This window comes from Macrosteles quadrilineatus, unplaced genomic scaffold, assembly GCF_028750875.1.
Source record: "Macrosteles quadrilineatus isolate MER2022 unplaced genomic scaffold, UCM_ALF_1.0 Scaffold_3__2_contigs__length_128488019, whole genome shotgun sequence".
In the NCBI taxonomy this organism is placed as follows: Eukaryota; Metazoa; Arthropoda; class Insecta; order Hemiptera; family Cicadellidae; genus Macrosteles; species Macrosteles quadrilineatus.
The window spans coordinates 29,392,782-29,412,021 of NW_026542596.1; the positions used below are offsets into that span (position 1 = coordinate 29,392,782).

At 31.6% G+C, this 19,240-nt stretch overlaps 1 protein-coding gene across 4 annotated transcripts in view; it reads right to left on the reverse strand.

Annotated features, from left to right (window-relative positions):
- LOC128989714 (leucine-rich repeat and immunoglobulin-like domain containing-NOGO receptor-interacting protein 4) overlaps window positions 1-14,565 on the reverse strand; it is a 150,460-nt gene extending 135,895 nt beyond the window's left edge. For all 4 annotated transcript variants that reach the window (XM_054411721.1, XM_054411720.1, XM_054411719.1 and 1 more), the window contains exon 1: window positions 14,435-14,565. The gene's annotated coding sequence lies outside the window, so the exon portion shown is untranslated. The remainder of the gene's footprint in view (window positions 1-14,434) is intronic.
- Between the last annotated feature and the right edge of the window lie 4,675 nt (window positions 14,566-19,240).

Here is a 19,240-nt window from a genome sequence, read left to right on the forward strand (position 1 = left end):
CCGTGTTACCTTATTACTACTAATTAAGTTTTTCTTTTTCTAAGCACGGACTAACTAACCAATTTTCAAAGACACGTGCACCAGTAACGATAAATATAAATAATTTGCTCAGGATCAGCCTAATGACGTTTAAGCTGCAATCCAAGCAATGTTACCACTTAGTTACCCAAATATAAAACAACTAATCGGGAAATATTTAATTTGATGACGTTTAGGTTGCTATCATAGCACTATAAGCCTCTTAGTTAACTGAATATAAAATAATTAATAGGAAATAATTATGTTTGGTAGAAACGCCTATTATTAGTCTTTGGAGAACGTTTAAACCCTGTTTCGCAACGAATTACCTTTTTTTTGTCCTAGGACGCTAGGCACAAACCCGGAATTGTTTTTCGCATTACTTCAGGTTAGGCCTAGAGGTTACGACATTATCACTTAGATAAAACCCATTGGTGATTTGGCAGGATTTGAACCCGGGACCCCAGGAACCGCGCTCTAACCACTAGACCAGCTCGCTCCCCCAATAAATTACCAATGGGATAATTTATTTAATAACAACAAACTAAATATTAATTGAATAGACTAAAGAACTTTTTTTCTAAAAATCCTAAAGGGCTAATACTAAAATGTTCTCTTAGTTTTTATTCCTTAATTTTAAAGCATGGGCCTACTTAATCAATCATAATCTTAGTTAGTCATAGTTTTTTTAATACATTTAGTTTGATAATCTACAATCAATCAAATCTTCGTGTAATCTTTGTTCAATAAATACAACTGGGCAACTGATATTTTTCCCCTTTGTACTGTATTTTGTAAGTTGCTAGTAAACTGTGGATAGCTTGTTTTAATACATGTTACAAGTTTTTTATTTACTTTTTCCTTGTTATTTTATTCAACCAACATAGTTACTTGGCAACCCGTAAATAATACCAATGTTATTTTTTGTTATGCTGGATTTTGAGATATTTATAACAGTCAAGCAGACAGACAAACAGACATTGCTTATATTAGAGAATAGGATATTATTACGGCTACTAAAAAAACAAATTAAATAAATAAAAATTAATATATTCTTTTTATTGATTTTAAAAGACATGTAAGTGGACAGTAAAATAATTATAAAATATTATACAAAAACATTAATAATCAACGAATTTAAAGCTAGCACAGTATTTATTTTGAATTTATATCCGTTAGAATCAACCTGTGAAATATTTGACTGAACAACGCAATCCGTGTGAAAAATATTTTTAAAACTTCGGCGGAAAAAGGCGCACACACTGAAGCACTCAATTTTCGATGTTTTTGCTGTCATCAGTGGTGCCGCAATTACCGACTGGAAGAGCCTTTGACATCGAGTTTTAATCCACAAAGTTGTACGTTAATTAAATTTCATACGAACACGGTCGCGTTGTAGAAATTAGGTTTAAAACATCGCATATAAACGAAAACAAGTATTTTAATTAGGTTGTAGATTGTACTTAGCCAATTCATCGTCAAATAATGTATGTATCTATGCAAATGTGTATACTCACGGTTTTGTAATACCTACATATAATATTTTATGTGATGTGACCATTCAATTAACTTACATTTCTATGTTCATTTATTTATATGTATAATATTCTAGTATAAGTTTACATGTAAAATATATTTTTACTTAATAAATACATAAGTAAACCATTAAATTACAGCCCGAATGCCCCTAATAGCACTTTATTATGAGCCTTTCTTTGTAAAAAATCCTTTCAACAAAAACTGACGCCGTTTGAATCCTAATTGGCCAAACATCATTGCGACCTCACATTGCTTTAGGCATGAATACGTGTTGTTTTGGCATAAATCATAAACCATTGGTTTGACATAAACCATTGAAAAATAATGTGAAATAATTAAAATTACTTTCTGAAGTCAATTAGCTTAAGGTTTTTTTAATGGTCTAACTACTAACAGACGAAATACTCATTACAATGCATAACATATAATATAATTGTGTAATTATTACGACAAGGTAGTCGTCACTATTCCATGACGAATAAGATTATAAGATTAAGATTGTATTCCAATTAACTAACACAGGGATTTGGGTTGTACATTTTAAATTCAATAACCTATATAAAAAATACCCTTTATAGCCACGAAAACGTATTTGGAAGGATAAAATAACTATAAAAATAATATGAATATTAAAGTGTAAAAATGTAAACAAGCTGAAAAAAATGTTTGAAGTGAAGTCATCTGAGTATAAGTACAAAATCATGGTTCTCAATAACCATAAACCTTTTACGTGGTAAACTGCTGCTTCAGAGTTTGTGCAAGTCTCAAGAATAAAGGCTTAAAGAAAGTTTGTTGGGTTGTAAACCTCCTTTCGTTTTGTTCACTTTGTGTTAGTATTTATAAATAAATACTTTAAAATACCTATATTTTTATACCCCTTCGTCTTGTTACGAACCTTGTGCCGTTCCAAATAACCGCCTCATAGTTTAAACTCTAAAAACTAAAATAAAAATAATTAGGAATAGGAGTAATTTGTTTCAAGATAATAAGCGGCTCCTTTACCCCGTCAACATTTGCCTCTGACCCTTGCTGTAAACGTATACAGGAAAACAAAATATAAGCTGGTACAGCACTAGAGTAAAAACCCCTAACATTTAGTTATGAAACCAACCGAGCCAACAACTCGAAAAAGATTTTTTTCATATTTAAAGTTTTGTCTTCCGGATTACTTAACTAATACTACTAATACTAATACAAGAAGTTGAATATCTGTTTCCCAAAGTAAGCTTTGGTAATAAGTAATCCACAAAGCATTACTTTAGCAACCAGGTACTTGACCTCTTATGTAGTACATACTTTTTTCCTAGTTAAGTTATTTAAAGAGTGACATATCCAAGTTATAGAACAGAATAAGTGGACTTTATATGACTTACTTAAATATGAAATTTATATCGTATTGTTTTAAATGAAGTAAATGAATCAACACATATATTTCGGTCTAAACGTGTAATGCTTGTTCATCTCAGTTCTTGCGAGAAACCTTGGCTAACAAACCCAAATATTAGTAATTATAAACAAATTATAAAATTGAAATAAAAACTTTACCAATATTTTAAGAATTTTTAATTCCATTATACAATATAAAAAAATATTAAATTTTTAAAATATATATTCGAGTTTTTATTTCACATTTATCTTCATTCCAATATTACCAGTTCTTCTTGAAGTAGACAAATTAATTGTATTGTTTTTCTCGTTTTAAAAACATTTTAAGAATTTCAGTTTTTTATATTTTCAATTCATTTAATATATGTTATAATTATTGACATTTCAAAATCAATATCGTTATACTTTATTTGTTCTAATTATTATCCTACTATTTTATGATAACAGAAAAAATAATTTAGTGTTAATTTGTAAAACTGTAGTTTTATTTTTAAATCAATTACTAAAATATATCAAATATATCTTTTTCAAGATTAATCATTAATTCAACTCAGGTGCTGTATCGAAAATGTTCATCCGTCTTATTAGTTTTCTCCTCATTCAGATTCAAATTTAATTAAAACAGAGAGACTGTGAAGAAAGAATGGTGTTAAATAGAATAAAAGTGAAGCAGTAATTGGAGTGACGTCACGCGCTCACTGAGTGGATTCCAATCGATTTTGTTCGAATGAAACTTCATCAATAGAAGGGATGCAGTGGCATTTAAGTACTTTTTGCTGGTCTTAATGGGCCAAGTGTTTTGTATGAGTGTAAATTTTGTTAATTTAAGTTTAAATCAGTTTTATGTAGGAGTCACTGTAGGTTTGTCTAATTGGTGATTGGGATTTTCAAACATGTTTAGATGCTTAAAATTATTTTAGCATCATTGGAAGTAAAACATATTTATACTCCCTCAAACTGTTTAAAGGGTAAATTAAAAATCAATTTCCAAACTATTTTTTTAACACTTAACGTTTCTAAAAATACAATATTTTTTTAGTTTCATTTTCTATTTTGCCTTCCGGATTACTTCACGAATTGTATACAAGAGGTTAAGTTACCTTTATTCTGTCCAAGTAATCCTTTATGTCGTAATTTCAGTGTTAAAAAAAATCGTTTTAAGTACCTATTTTAAACTTGATAACCAACATCTTTAAAATATTTCAATCTAATCTAGTAAGTAAGTTTATCAATTTTATAGCTAAGGGAATACGATTATTAAGTCTGATTTACAACATTGAAAAGTCAATACTCAAAGCTAACGGAATGAGTAGTATAATATTTATTATAATTACGTTTCCGTTACCAGCTTTCACATTTTGAATGCAATCGACAGTAATGTATTTAAGAATGTTAATTTGAAAGAGAGGGTAATTAAATAAATAATACAGTAAATCGTCGCATAGTCATCTGTTATTATTATTGAGTAAAAATATTGTCTAACATTGACATTTCAACATGAATGAATTTTATTTTTTATCAGAAATTCAATATTCCATTTACAACACTAAAACTTAAGCGAAATCAAATTTATTACAAGATGTATGTAATTCACCAAAAAACATTTCGTCGATAAATAAGGCAAATTCATTAATATTTGCTTGACAAACATTTGATACATAATCCTTAGTTATACCTTATTAGAATTATGAATCCATCCTATGTAAATTGATTCATAAGCACTAAATCAGAAGTAAAATAAATCGAAAAATGGTTGAACAATAAGAGAAAATTTACGCTTTGAAAGTAGCTATAAAATATTCGTCATAGAAAACGTCAATCAATTTGGGCATATTGACATTTAATTTAACTTACGTTTATTTCAATTCACATTTCAGTTGATTCCAATTGAATCCAGTCGACTACAACTTCAGTCTACCGGTAATAATTTGGCAGAACAAAGAGCTCTTCTCGACGAGTACACCGGTTTTATTTCCGAGTAAAATAGTCTTTGATAAATCACAGATAACTGTAATGGATGCGACAATATAGTCCGTAGAAAATATTTAGACTTATTTAACAATTCATTTCACTGGAAAATATTCCTATAAAAAGTTAATTTTCCTTACTAGTTTGAAGCAAAAAGGGGGAGAAGATAAGATCGCACCACGGAAATGCAGCATGCAGATGACTTGGGCTTGGTACGATAAGCTAAACGTTAATCAATATCATTGTTTACTTTGGTGAAGACAAATGCCAAAGTCTACGCTAAACACGATTATAGATTTGAAACTAACAACATCAGTTTCAGTTTATATTTTGTATCTAAACTGTAAATGCATTTCATAACCATTTGGATGAAATATTCCAAACCCTTGTAAGGATAATATCTAACGTTGACCTAGCTTTTAAAGGCAGCAACATTAGTATATAGTTCAGAGGACTAATCCAATGAAACATAAGATATACTTACACGTATTAAACTAACGATTTATCATTTATAAAAAATGACTAATGAATCTAACAATAAGCAGCAATACAACAACAAACTATTGAATAAATGAGCAATCAGTTAAGTTAATTTAGCTAATGAAATAAGCGACACTTTGCACTCGATTTGCACATTATATTTTTCCTACAGTTACCATAAAACAAATAAATTGGTAAAGAAACGTGCCTTCACGTTGCAAATCTGGAGTGAGACAAAGTAATTAGAGTGAGGCAATGTTAACATTGTCTCACTAATGAGCGAATTGGCCACTTTCGTGCCTTCACGTTGCAAATCTGGAGTGACACAAAGTAATTAGAGTGAGACAATGTTAACAATGTCTCACTGATGAGCTAATTGGCCACTTTGCTTTCTCAAATCAGTGAGAGAACATGTACATTGTTAGGTAACTGTAGGAAAACTATTTATTTAACGATAGTTGATTTATCTTTTCTTATTCCGTAAAGATATATGTTGCTAAATATAAGGAAAATATGTCGGATCTTTAGTTAAAAGGAATATTTAGTTAGTTATCTACTTTTGCAAATCATACTATTTATCGCAATGAAAAATTAATTAGAGACTGCATAGGCTACTGAGGGTCATATACATATCTCAAGCATTATTTAAGTATTTTGCTTATGAAAGCAATTGCAGACGTACTTTACTAAGCTTTCAAATAGTGCTAACGACTAAAATATCAATTAAGTTGATATTAAGGTAAAAATAGTTTTACGTAAATCATAGCTCAATCTGTTGAATGGGTTTATTTCTATAAACGTTAGTAACGTGTCTAAACGAGATTGAAAAGAAGTTATTACTCTTATTCAATAGATTTCTTTTCATATAAATTTTTGAGTATTTAATTTGGAAGCTCAAAGAAACTGTTGGTTAGCGTTAATATGGTAATTTATGACTTGAGTTATAGTTGTAATTTCACAGCGGTTGTTTATTGCCGTAAGTTGCTGGCTGGCGAGTGGTTTGGTTTGCATAATGACTTCACCTGGCTGCCTACAATGTACAGGCGTGACTAGTCCGCTAATTAAAATGTTTCTACTTGTTATACGATTATTTTGCATAGGGTGCGTCATATGATTTTGTGTTGTGTTTTAAATCACATAAAGTATAGGTCTTTACATAGTGTAAGGCCAATGGCAGTTAACTTATAGGACATCTGGCTTTTACAATTAGCGATTTAATCGTTTTAAGAATTTAAAGGAAAGTGGATGGTGAGGGTTGATTTATAGAAATTGACTAGTGTATTGACTAGTGACACATTATGTAACTATTTTATCATGCAGCTCATCCGTAAATACAAGTCCTCTTCTCTGCTGAAACTGTGTTGATAAACTGAATATTTCGTTAAACAAATTATGTATGACATGCCGTGCGAATCACCCCCATTGCTTTGATTCTGAAACTTTTGATGAGCGCATAATTTTACTTCTGGTTACCAAAATGTCGGTCATTTCGATAACATATTTCACACTAATTGGCTGACCTTTAAATACCATCATTTCTGCATGGAGATAGGCATCTAGTATCGCATCGCTTCAACACGGGTTTAACATTAAGTACTCATGCTTGTCATTTGATTTAACAACCAGCAGTTTACGAACACGCTTTTACTTTCAGTAAAATAAATAATAAAATAAAATGATTATAACATACTGTATAACCACGTATTAAAATGTATTGCAATAGGTAGGCCTATATTCTAAAATTTACGTGGCCTTAAATCTATTGGACGTGATTTTTGCAGCATGCGTTTCGATACTGAATTATATTTTTAGTTCATATACTTTATATCCATTAAAAAGTAAGTATTTAACTTGATCGAAATAACACATATTTTTATTCTTGCTTCTTCAAATAATAACGAATGATATTAACTGCCGATCTATGAAATGTAGCCAAATGGTATGGCCAAACACGATTTATTCCATTTCAGATAAATGTACGTGTTAAAAGTTGAATACATGGAAAGAATTAATACAGTGGTTTACTAGCCGTGCGATATCGACCTCTTTTCTGCACGCAAACACCACAGCTGTTCCCGCTAAACTGCGGAAATGTTATCCGTCTCGCGCATAATTATTTTAAGAAATGTTCCAATTAAAATAATTTAAATTTGTTATATTAGCTTGTATAATATAATGTTTATTTACCTTAAAAAAAAACTGTAGGTAACCAAACCATTTTACTTCAGTACAGTATTAAAAAAGGAAATTGGTAAAGTTTTGTGAATGGTAATTAAAAGACGTCAAAGATTAAAGCCTAGAGTATTGGTGATTTTGAAAATATTTTAATGTTATAAATAATAATCTTTGCTTGACTTAATTAATTTCTTAAGTAATTATTTAGAGAACACCAGGTTTTCTGTACCCAATAACCGTTTTATTTACTCTTTAGATTTGTTGATTCATTATTCTTGCAGGTATAACTTGAGGGGAGCTTTAGATTTTAATTTGCATAGCATTAAAATGTATATTTTTTTATTTTCTTTTATCCAATCTAAATGTAATTTCTTTTGTAGTACGCTAATAAAAAAAGTACGTATTATTATCATGATTTTAATATTCTTCTAGTTTATTCTTATTCTGTCGATGCTATATTTCACCCATCGATCTCTAATAGAAATCGATGATTTCACCTTATTATATAAATTTGTTTAAACTTAATTTAGAATTAACATGACTTGTCTGAAAAATATAATAGTACAAAGATGTATAGATATAAGCTACACTAACAACAACAGATAAGAGTGTATTTTCTAACTTCTCTCTATCTCTCTTTTTTAATCGTAAATACAACGTTTGTCAAGCAATTATTTGCTGACACTGACTGCAGGAAGTTTTATTACTGTAATTTACTATTTGCAGAATCTTAATGTGAAAAGATTATGTATATTGTGCGTAAATACCCTTTTAAATAATGTTTTATCAGTTTTTTTATTATTATTTTCCTACACCTCCTTTAATTTGTAAGCACCACTTCCTTTTATGGACGGTAGGCAAGTATTATTTTATTTATTTATTTTATTTTTTTTTAAGAGATTGGCGGCCTCTTTTAACCTTGCATTTGCCCGTCCACATAGACTACAGATCTGTGCGTGGAACGTATCCAGCAAAGCAAGGTGTGAGCTGGTACAGTACAAAGGTGAACTGTACCGATAAAAATTAGTGGCAGTGACCAGGATCCGAACCCACGACACTTCTGCCTTGGGCCCGAAGTCCGCGACGCTACCGACTTAGCCACCGACTCACCACAAATATAGATATTTATACACAAATATAGATAACTTATATTTCATAGATAGCTCAGTTCTGGTTGTCTGTAAAATATTGTTGGAAATTACAGTATTCACTGGATTTTCGCTATCTTCTCTTTTAGTGGTGACACTTTTTGCTTAGCAATTAAGAGGTCACCTGTTCGATCCTGAGAAAATTTAGTAGCTTGTTGATGGTTCGAAACTGGGCCCAGCTGTCACTGATGATTGGGCTTTAAATGAATGATTCTGACTGATAAAACAGCTGATATTAGTCAATAACAAAGTTATTTAGATCATCACATACTATTTTCATATTTAGGTTGAAATAAGCGCACCTAGGTGGTGTCCTCATCTCAATAAATTTATTGATTGATTGCTCGAATTTTCCCGATTAGAGAACTTTAGAGATTTTCTGTCCTCTTTTCTCTGAGCGTCCATTCAAGGCCTTAACCTCCGGCTCAGCTGTTCTAGAGTCCTCGTTGCAAAATGTTTTACACATTTTAATTCTTATTTCAGCCATGGTGTCAATAGTTGAACATTTAAAACGCACAACGTAATATGTCGTTTAAGTTTTCTTCCTTTCATTTATCGCCTAGGCTTCTTACCTAAGGTGTGTTGTATTGTTGTTACCATTGGGTTTTAGCGTTAGCTTCTAACTGCTACTGGTTTCTATTATAATGCAGCACTTGGGGAGAAAACCGATTGAATTACTTCTATAAGCTTGTCGATAATGGTTTCTTGTTTATTAAACGTTAGAAACCAACATCGTGAATTTCAGATTGAGTTCTTGCACTAACGCGTGTCATCTACCAGTATATTTCTTGCTTTTGGCATACTTTATTTTGGACATTGACCCCTCTCATATTTCATAACGATTTATGCTATTTTATTCAAAACGTGAATATGTTTTGATAAGAGTATAACAGGAAAAGAGTAATATAAAGGTAATTAGCTAGTGCTTAAATAATTGTCTTGCAAAGTTCGATTTTGTTTCATGGTTTTAACATTAAAATATAAACCTCTTGAAACTTACTATTGCTAGTATTTCACGGTTGCTATAGCTTACCCACAATATAATGGACTAAACTCCCCAAGCAGTACCACTATAACAAGCAAAGTTCTCAAGTTGTGCTTAATAACCAAAGTGAGGGCGAGATGGGTATCAGCAACCATCACTAACTTGGTTAAAATAACCCTCTCCCCCTTCTCACACCCCCGATCTTCCAGTAAATAGAGGAAGATAATAGATGTAAATAGAGGCCTACTTTATAAAACAGCACTTGCCAATTTGTCTTAGTAGCAAAATGGACCTATTGTTGGTCACATTTTTCACTGCGTTTAAACATTTTGTATAATACAGGCTTAGTGATATAGTTTATATTTGGTGATATAAACATACTTTTTAGCGGTTTTCCTATAATATAGCCTAACAACCAAGATACAACCGTAGGTTTCAGGGTAAGACCTAGATCCAAGGTATCCAAGGTAGGTAATGTATGATATTTGAATTTTACCGATCCTATTAAAACCTTGGATAAAAGATCTTATTTGTTTATGCTAATTTGAGCTATAATCAGTGCAGTAACAATAGATCTACCTGCTTTTAAAATTAAATGTTTGCTGTGCGTAAAAGTTAAACTTTACTAGAAAAAGCCATCTTACCCTTAGGTATTTTATATCCTGACCGTTTAAATCAAGAAAAAAACATATCGTGAAAATAGTTATATCATACAATATTTATATGTGTTGAATGTGTAGTTATATATAGTTATAGTTGTATAGTTATATGGGATAAGACAATTGGTATGTACAAAAAATAATACACGTAGTTGGTGCAGGTTCCATTTTGAATCCTTTAAACTTATATTATATAAACATACTTTTTTTAAGACCGTCCTTGTTTTAGACAGTGCGAACTCGCAACATGACAGCCTAGCGATATAAAAGCTATTTATGATATGAAATGTAGTTTTAGACCAAAAATGTTAACTATATTTTAGCAATTAGAGTTTAAAATGGACACAAAAACACTTCCCGAAAAAGATTTTGCTTAGCACTTTGAAACATATAACGTGATAATATTTTTAACATATAATATAGTGGCAAATAAAACAATGCATAATGCTACGTAGATATTTGAAATAAGTTTTTTTTATACACAAAACTTGTATTAAATAAATGAATTCACGGCCAAGTGATAAAAGAAAGTGTTTGTAGTGAGGTATTTGAAGCCACATTTGGCTTGTGGCCACCCGCACTTAAGCTCAGTTACTGGCAAAATAGTCTGTTTTATTTCCAGTTTGCAGTTTCCTACCCACATGGGTACCTTGGAGAGTTTCCAACTTTAATGTTTTCCATGTTCTTTAAACATTCCGTGTGCACCTTTACTTTTGACGATTCAACTAAGCCTGTTGTCAAATATGGGAATTTCAATATTAAGTGAACACATAGAACGTGTTTTTATCATTATCAACATACAAAATATTTTTCTCTTCTTTTAGATATGCATTGAAATAATTATAATCCTACGTTTATGGTCATGAAATAATATTTATAGAGTCAAAGTTTTAAAATGGTATAATACATCGAATACAATTGTTTTGTTAAATAACCAACCATTGTTTGGGTTGGCGACATTTTTGTTTCCCTACAAAATTATGAATAACAAAGTCGTATACCGTATCATGTGTACCTTTGCTACTGACTACGACTAATGGTTCATAACCAGATATATTAGAAACGCAAATGATCAAGGAGAGCTGGAACCACTTTCGTCATGATAATGTATTTTAAAAGATAAAACCGTCAACCTTTGGATTGTAATTCGAGCACTACAAGTATAAAATCAACCTGTATGACTTATAGTCGAAGGGGGTCTGAAATACGCAGATAGATTTCCTGTCACAGAACACATTTAAAGCTTTCAGTGTATATTTATTTATCTTTGACAAAAGGTATTATCACTTTGAGAATATCTATGGTGTTAAGTTATAGAAGAAGTAGAGACCAATGACGGAAGTATAGTGCTCCTTAAATACAACCAACCACTTTTCGACAATAAAATTCTCTTTTCATGTATTTTTATCTGTTCGAATTTTTAGATAAGCCTATTAATAAGGTTTTATGTAACAAATCACTACATTTAAAGGAATTTGCAACAATACCGCATTTGAATACCCCAGCAGTGTCTTTGTGATCAGTGTGTTGATGGCTCCAGCCTAAACTACCTTTATTAATATACCGGAAGTTTGAAAAAAATTCAAGTAATTAAATTAAATGTTCTTATTTATCTTAAAAACTAGATGGCCTGTGCGGAATATTATAGGTAAATTTGTGCTCTCTTAATTTTTTTTCCTAATTTCTTAACTACAGCTAAGGAGAAAAATATTAAATAATAGTTAAAAGTTATATACCACTGAGCAACTTAACTAAACTCAGCAATACAGCTTGAGAAGGAAAGTTATGCAGAGCATTTATTCGAATTCATTTCGAGATTACATTTTACCAGGCTCGTGCTGAAGCAGTCGCTGTTTTTACACGATACAGCGAGTTTCAGATTTACAGTAAATGATTAAATGTAAACACTCCTTGTTTTACAACAGCTCGTTAAAGTGTACGTACACAAATTTCGATGGAAACTTTGCTTAGAATAGTTATTCGCTACCCTAGTTTTTAATTTGTTTGGTTTTTGTTTTACAATTTCAATAAAGTTTTAGTTAGACTTTTTCCAAAGTTTACTTCCTAAATTCATCCCCTATTTACATTAACAATGAACACAATAGTAGAACTTAGCTTATTTCAAAACTGTTAATTACAGTTGACCAGTATTTTAACGCATTGTGTTTTAAATATTATTGTAGACTTGACTTGCACATAGAAGTTTATCTTACTGTGGGACTTGTTATTCTGATTCCATATACGTAGGAATCTCCTACTTGTTTTAGTGCATATTAATTTAAAGAGAAGATAACATCAACAATATTTCCTAGAGACTTATAGCTGTTTGTTAAATGAATTAAATTTTACAGTAAAGACGTACTTGTTTAATGATTTTTGTTTTAAAGTATGTGAATTTTAAAAGTACAAAGTGTAATAAAAACCTTTTGTGAAACCAACATCGTTTTTAAATTGTTTGCATTAGTATGATTTAAATTGTACTTAAGTAATACTCATGCCTTCAAAGAGAAGAATTTTACTATAGGTAAGTATTCACATTCCAATCTCAAAAACACAAAGTTTAAATAATAAATATTCCTATCATATTAGCCAATAACCAGCTATTAACCATGCCCATTGCTTTCGACAGTTATATCCCAAGTAACTTGTATTAAATATTATACTTAAAAATGCATTTATTAAACCCCAAAAAGTCATTTAGAGTAGTTAGAGATTTATAACGAAATATGTATTACAACCAGAGCTTGTTGTGATAATTTTCAGTCTATACAATTAAGTAGCTATGCCTTTTCTAATGAAATACTTACCATTGGGCAAGATATTTACACAGTGAAACAGTAAGCGATACTTGGACAACAGTAAATTTTCATCCTAAACCAACAGTCTGGGATGTCGGTCCCTCTAGATTACACAGCGCGGGACGTAGCTGAACAAACCCCTTATATTCTGAATTCAATAGAAAATAATTTTAAGCTTAGCTAAGTACCTTAGTTGTGTATTGGGATGGTTAAGTGTATTTTGATAACATATAACTGTCAAGTAATACATCAGCTGACATAATATACCGATGCAACTTTTATAAAATAATTAATGAAACTTACATCAGTGACTTACCTATTCAAACTATATTAAAAACATTTTTCCAACTAACATAAACATTTAATTTCCCACTTTCATAAGGAAACTACATCAGCTTAAATAAAAGTCTGTTTTATTATTGTATTGCAACAAATAGCTGGAAAGAATTGTAATCACGATTTCTTTTTCAAACATTTCCATTCGTTAATTTCTGGTTAATTTTCAACCCAATTGAAATAAATATTGTACACAGAATCTATGCTATGACTAAATAGTATAATTGTTTATAACACACATGTATTTACTCATGACAAAATCGTCATGCAATACAATGTTTTCAAACTTTCACACATTTCGTATATAAATGGCTCTCATACATATAGAAATATTAAAGATTTTCGTCAGTCTAAGAATCTCTTATGTATGGGACCATAACCATCTTCTCGTCTATAATGAAAACCACCGCAGGAGTCTCGAAATAGCCTATTACTAAGTTTGCAAAAAATAATTAACAAAACACTGTAAAAATGAATTAACAATTCTGATCTTTGAATATATTCTCCTTATCACAAAAAATCGTGTTTCATAAATTGTTTTGATTTGTTAATTTATCTAATGCAAATTATTGCAGCGAACCTTTTATTTTTGTCTAAAGTTTCGGTTCATAATTAATTCTATGTTCTTGGTTCATTACTGTCACTATTTTTTATTCTGTTTTTATCTACATAAATTGGCATTTTAAAATTTTTTTAAGGATTGGACATTGAACTACGGTCTTGGCATCATCTGACGTCGACCTGTTATATAATACAGCATCATTAGATTATAGCTGAATTAGGTACAAAAAGAGTTGTGTAGAGAACCGACATTGCTAGGAATCGAACCAGAGCCATTTATTTGTGAACACCAAACCCACTGAGTTACTTAAACAACATCTTTCAACAAATTTTACAATTTATTGTACTATTAACATAATGTATAAACATATTTAATCCTACCTTGCAAGGTAATCACTGCAGGCTACCACACAAGGACCACACGTATCGCACGCACTACACACGACGTCACCACGCTACGTACAGTGACGTCACCGGCGGACTGTCCACCGTGTACACACAGCACACACTGCCACTGTACACTGTACAGCGCCGCGACGCTCCAGCCAGCGGCGCGCGCACCACCTCACGCCCGCACGCACACACACCCGCACACGCGCGTAATTGTGTTTACCTTGGTGTAATACAGCGGAGTGTGGCTGCTGCGTGCGTTGTGAATAAGTCAGAATACTCGTCAGGGATATTGGTGAAATTAATACGAGGTGCTTGTTCGTTATAGTTTACGAATCTATTTTTGGATTCGTTATTTTAAAATACAACAATGGTAGAATCCACCCGCACTTACCAGTGTCGTTGGTGAATACAATGTTATTTGTATAAACAAATTCACCAAATCTCAGTCAACAACAAACATAACTTCTGTTCTATTAATTAACCAAAGTCATTGGTAGAATTTGTGGTGGATTTCCAACAATTATCGATAGCCGGTAAACCCATATTTGTAAATTCATCTTTTTAAAATCATACGCAATAGTTTAACTGATCAACGTTTGTTTTTTGGAAATGTTTCCTTATTTGTTATTATTAATTATTATGTTTATTATTCTATTTATTATGTTATTTGTATTTGTTATCATAAACAAAACGATGCAAAACTGAATTAATCTTACTTCATAAAAATTCCACTGCACAAAAAAATTTTCTTCTTAAAAATATCGTATGGCTTAAAATGATGATATATATAATACATACATATGATAGACCTATTATAGTATTTTATCACCTAAAAATGATTAAAAAACCAATATTTGTAGGCCTATATTTAACTGTAACACTCCGCACTGCTCGCTTTTACCACTTCATTCGCCGCTACCTACGTCGTGGACTTGTTTCCCTCCCTTCCCGTAGCATTTTAGTATTGCAGATACATAATTATAAAGACCACAAACGGTTTCCACGCTCCGCGTTGCTCGCCTTGACTACTTCCTTCACCACTTCCTACGTCGTGGACCTGTTTCCCTCCCTTCCCGTAGCATTTTAGTATTGCAGATACATAATTATAAAGACCACAAACGGTTTCCACGCTCCGCGTTGCTCGCCTTGACTACTTCCTTCACCACTTCCTACGTCGTGGACCTGTTTCCCTCCCTTCCCGTAGCATTTTAGTATTGCAGATACATAATTATAAAGACCACAAACGGTTTCCACGCTCCGCGTTGCTCGCCTTGACTACTTCCTTCACCACTTCCTACGTCGTGGACCTGTTTCCCTCCCTTCCCGTATAATTTTAGTATTGCAGATACATAATTCTAAAGACCACAAACGGTTTCCACACTCCGCGTTGCTCGCCTTGACTACTTCCTTCACCACTTCCTACGTCGTGGACCTGTTTCCCTCCCTTCCCGTAGCATTTTAGTATTGCAGATACATAATTCTAAAGACCACAAACGGTTCCCACACTCCGCGTTGCTCGCCTTGACTGCTCCCTTCACCAATTCCTACGACATGGACTTGTTTCCCTCACTTCCCATAGCATTTTAGTAAAATCATTGAATTGAACAATGTAAAAAGCTGCTAAATAGTAAATATATTCATATTTGTCATGTAAAGCTCAGTTTTAATACTGTACATAAACTGTATATAACTGCCTACTAATATTGTAAATGTTGAATATATTATTTTGAAAGTTGTGGAATTATAACGTCATATACTCATAGACGTCACACTGTTTACTCCATGAATGATAGAGTTGAAAGGAAACGTCGTTCTCTTTGTCTAATGTAGACAATAAAATAGTTGGTCGTAAAATGTAAACAAATAAAAATAGAAGAATTAGTAGCTTCCAATGTTATTCTTATGGGACCAATATGAAAATGTATTTTTAGGGTTTTATAATTACTACTGAGTGGATTTGTCTAGAATTTTAATGGTATCTTCACAGTGGTGTCAAAATTATTTGTGCAAAATTTGAACGCTATTAGTGCAGCAGAAACTCAGACAAGCGGACAACCTAATCTCCGACTCCGCTATATACGATACATAGATTATCTATTAATGCGTTGCACATTTAAATTATAAATTGTAAGAATATTGGTTACAAATACAGTACAAACATGAAGTGTGCGATATTTGTATGGTAAATTTTAAAAAGAATTATGGATATTTGCATGGCCTAGTAGTTTATTCGTACATTAACTGAAAGTTCTTTCACCGATTAGCAACTCCCAATTACTTCATTACCATTACAAAGGTATTTTGTAGATTTTTTGTATGACCGTAGTTAAATGAAATGAGTTTATAAAGTATTTATCAGCTTACAGTAAATTACAGATATCTACTTTGCAAACTGTTTCATTATATAATATGTATTATTTCTTCCGTGACTTCATAATTAAAAAATAAAAATAACTCGTCATACAAATATATATATTTAAACTAGTTATTATGTACGACTATTGAAATTAATAATATGAAAGTGAACTAGAGATTAATAAACTTTCGGCTAGACATTGCTAATTGACTTTTAAGATGTAAGTAACCCATTAGAGAGATAAATATTGATGTTTAGGACGTATAAAAACTTTGTGAAAATTGGTAAATTTATCATAACAAATCGTATATAGGCCTATAATAACTTTCTCTGCCCGATAATTGCTTTTGTACCTAAAGTTGCAACAATTATAATTAAAGAAACGTATCGTACTGCTAATAGAAAAATTAGTTAAATAATGTAAACAAATGGAAAATAATTGAAAACAAAATCGCCGAGCAACGCTATTTTCCAACTTCGAGAGACAAAGAAACTTAAAAGTCTAATATTATTTCACCGTAACAGTCCATAAAGTAACACCGAAGTTTAGGCTGTCAGCAGAAAGCGGGAAATGGAATAAAGGATATTGGCTCTTTATTTCTCTTCTTGAGATATAAACAACGTAGCCGCCATATACCCGCTCGCCTCTGGATTTTATGCGTCTACTGTCTAGAAAGGACTATATTTGAGGCAGAGATATGAAAAATAAAATTGTAACTTAATAGGGTCGTTATGAACGCTGGTGCAAGGACGTTGGTTTCTACTATTTAATTGAGTTCGATTTAAAACTGTCTACCTCATCTTTCTATAGAAACATTTTCCAATTTATACTGAGTTGAAGTTTTACTTTTAAAGTATCTAGTAATTTTTATTGTATACGCTAACAGTTACATTTAATAATACTGAGAGTTCATTCAAAACTTATATTTTTGTATGAATAAATTAGTTTTGTATAATAAAATACCTCAACTACATCCTATCCAAACTGTTTTCTTTTCTGTATGATTTTTCTTACAGCTACATTGAAATTCGGATGCAATTTTAAGTGTTTGTTAATCACTTACTTTTATGATGCAAACTAAGGTAAACTATCTTTCCTCGTGTCCTAGTTGAAATAAGCAATTACTCTATATATTAGAATATTCAACCACTATTTAACTTACTACAGTACTTGAAACTCATTAACTCAGTCGATTTCCTCAAATAGTAAGCTTACAATTTAATCGGAACGTCTCTATTACTGATAGATTTAATTTAACTAAAAAAATATTTGTGTAGGTACCTTAATCGTTTTTTCAACAGTATAATAAATCACATGTTTTATGAGAAACATATAGAAACATTCAGTCAGTCCTAGTTGCCCCCATGGATTACAATATAACCGATCAAACTCAAACACTAGACACAGCTCCACTCAGCTGTGCACGAAACAGACCAATATTGACCATGAAGTAATGAGAAACTGAGTTGCAACCAAGCTGTAGTTTATCTACAGCTGTAGTTTTAGGAAATACTTGTGTACTATTTGAAAACAGAGCCAAATCTAGCTTACGCATATGTTTTCATATGATAATTACAAAAAACTGTGAAAACCTTTGTGACTGTTGAAAAAGCACGAAACTATTTTCCAAATGTTTTAGATGATGGGCTCTTCCAACTATTTACTCGCCAAATAGCTCAAGAAATACTTTGGGGAACGGATGAGGAAAACCAAGATGTAAGCCAGTGAAGTCTCAAAATTAATTTTACTGATGACCTTTTTATATGTGGAGGCACCGGGATTCCCAAACCGCGACTCAAAGACGTTGCTGCCAAAACTAATTTAATGATCTACTCCATAAGTGATCAGTAAGGTGGGGAACTGAAGGGTCCAAAAAGGACATAATAAAATAGTTTGCATACAATCCATACAAATATCTAAAAGTAATTAATCTAAAATGACTGCAACGAGCTAAAAGGAAAACAGTAAATCAGATTGCTAGGAAAATGCTGGGATAAAGAATATTGGATCTTTATTTCACTTCTTTCAGACATAAACAACGAAGCCCCAGCGTATAAAACCGGCCGCCCGCCTTTTTTATGAATTTTCTAGTTACAGTAAATAAAGTTTTGGGGAGGGAGAGATTGAACGTAGTTGAAATAAATATGAAATTGGCTGGAAATAATGTGTTTTTACTAAAATTACTATTTAACACAAAAGGATTCAATAGCCTCACCAACTGTAATTTAGTGGCTGAAAAGTAAAAATTGTGTAAACCAAGAAGTTGTGATGATCACCTAGCATTCGGAAAGATGGCTATGTAAACTGGGACCTAGCTGTATCATCACATTGGGACTTTTAATAAACTGTCATAGATAAGAAAACCTCCTGTTTTAGTCTGAAAAAGCTGTCCTATTTTAGTCTTTAAGACTTGTAGTCTTAAAAGTCCTAAGGAAGC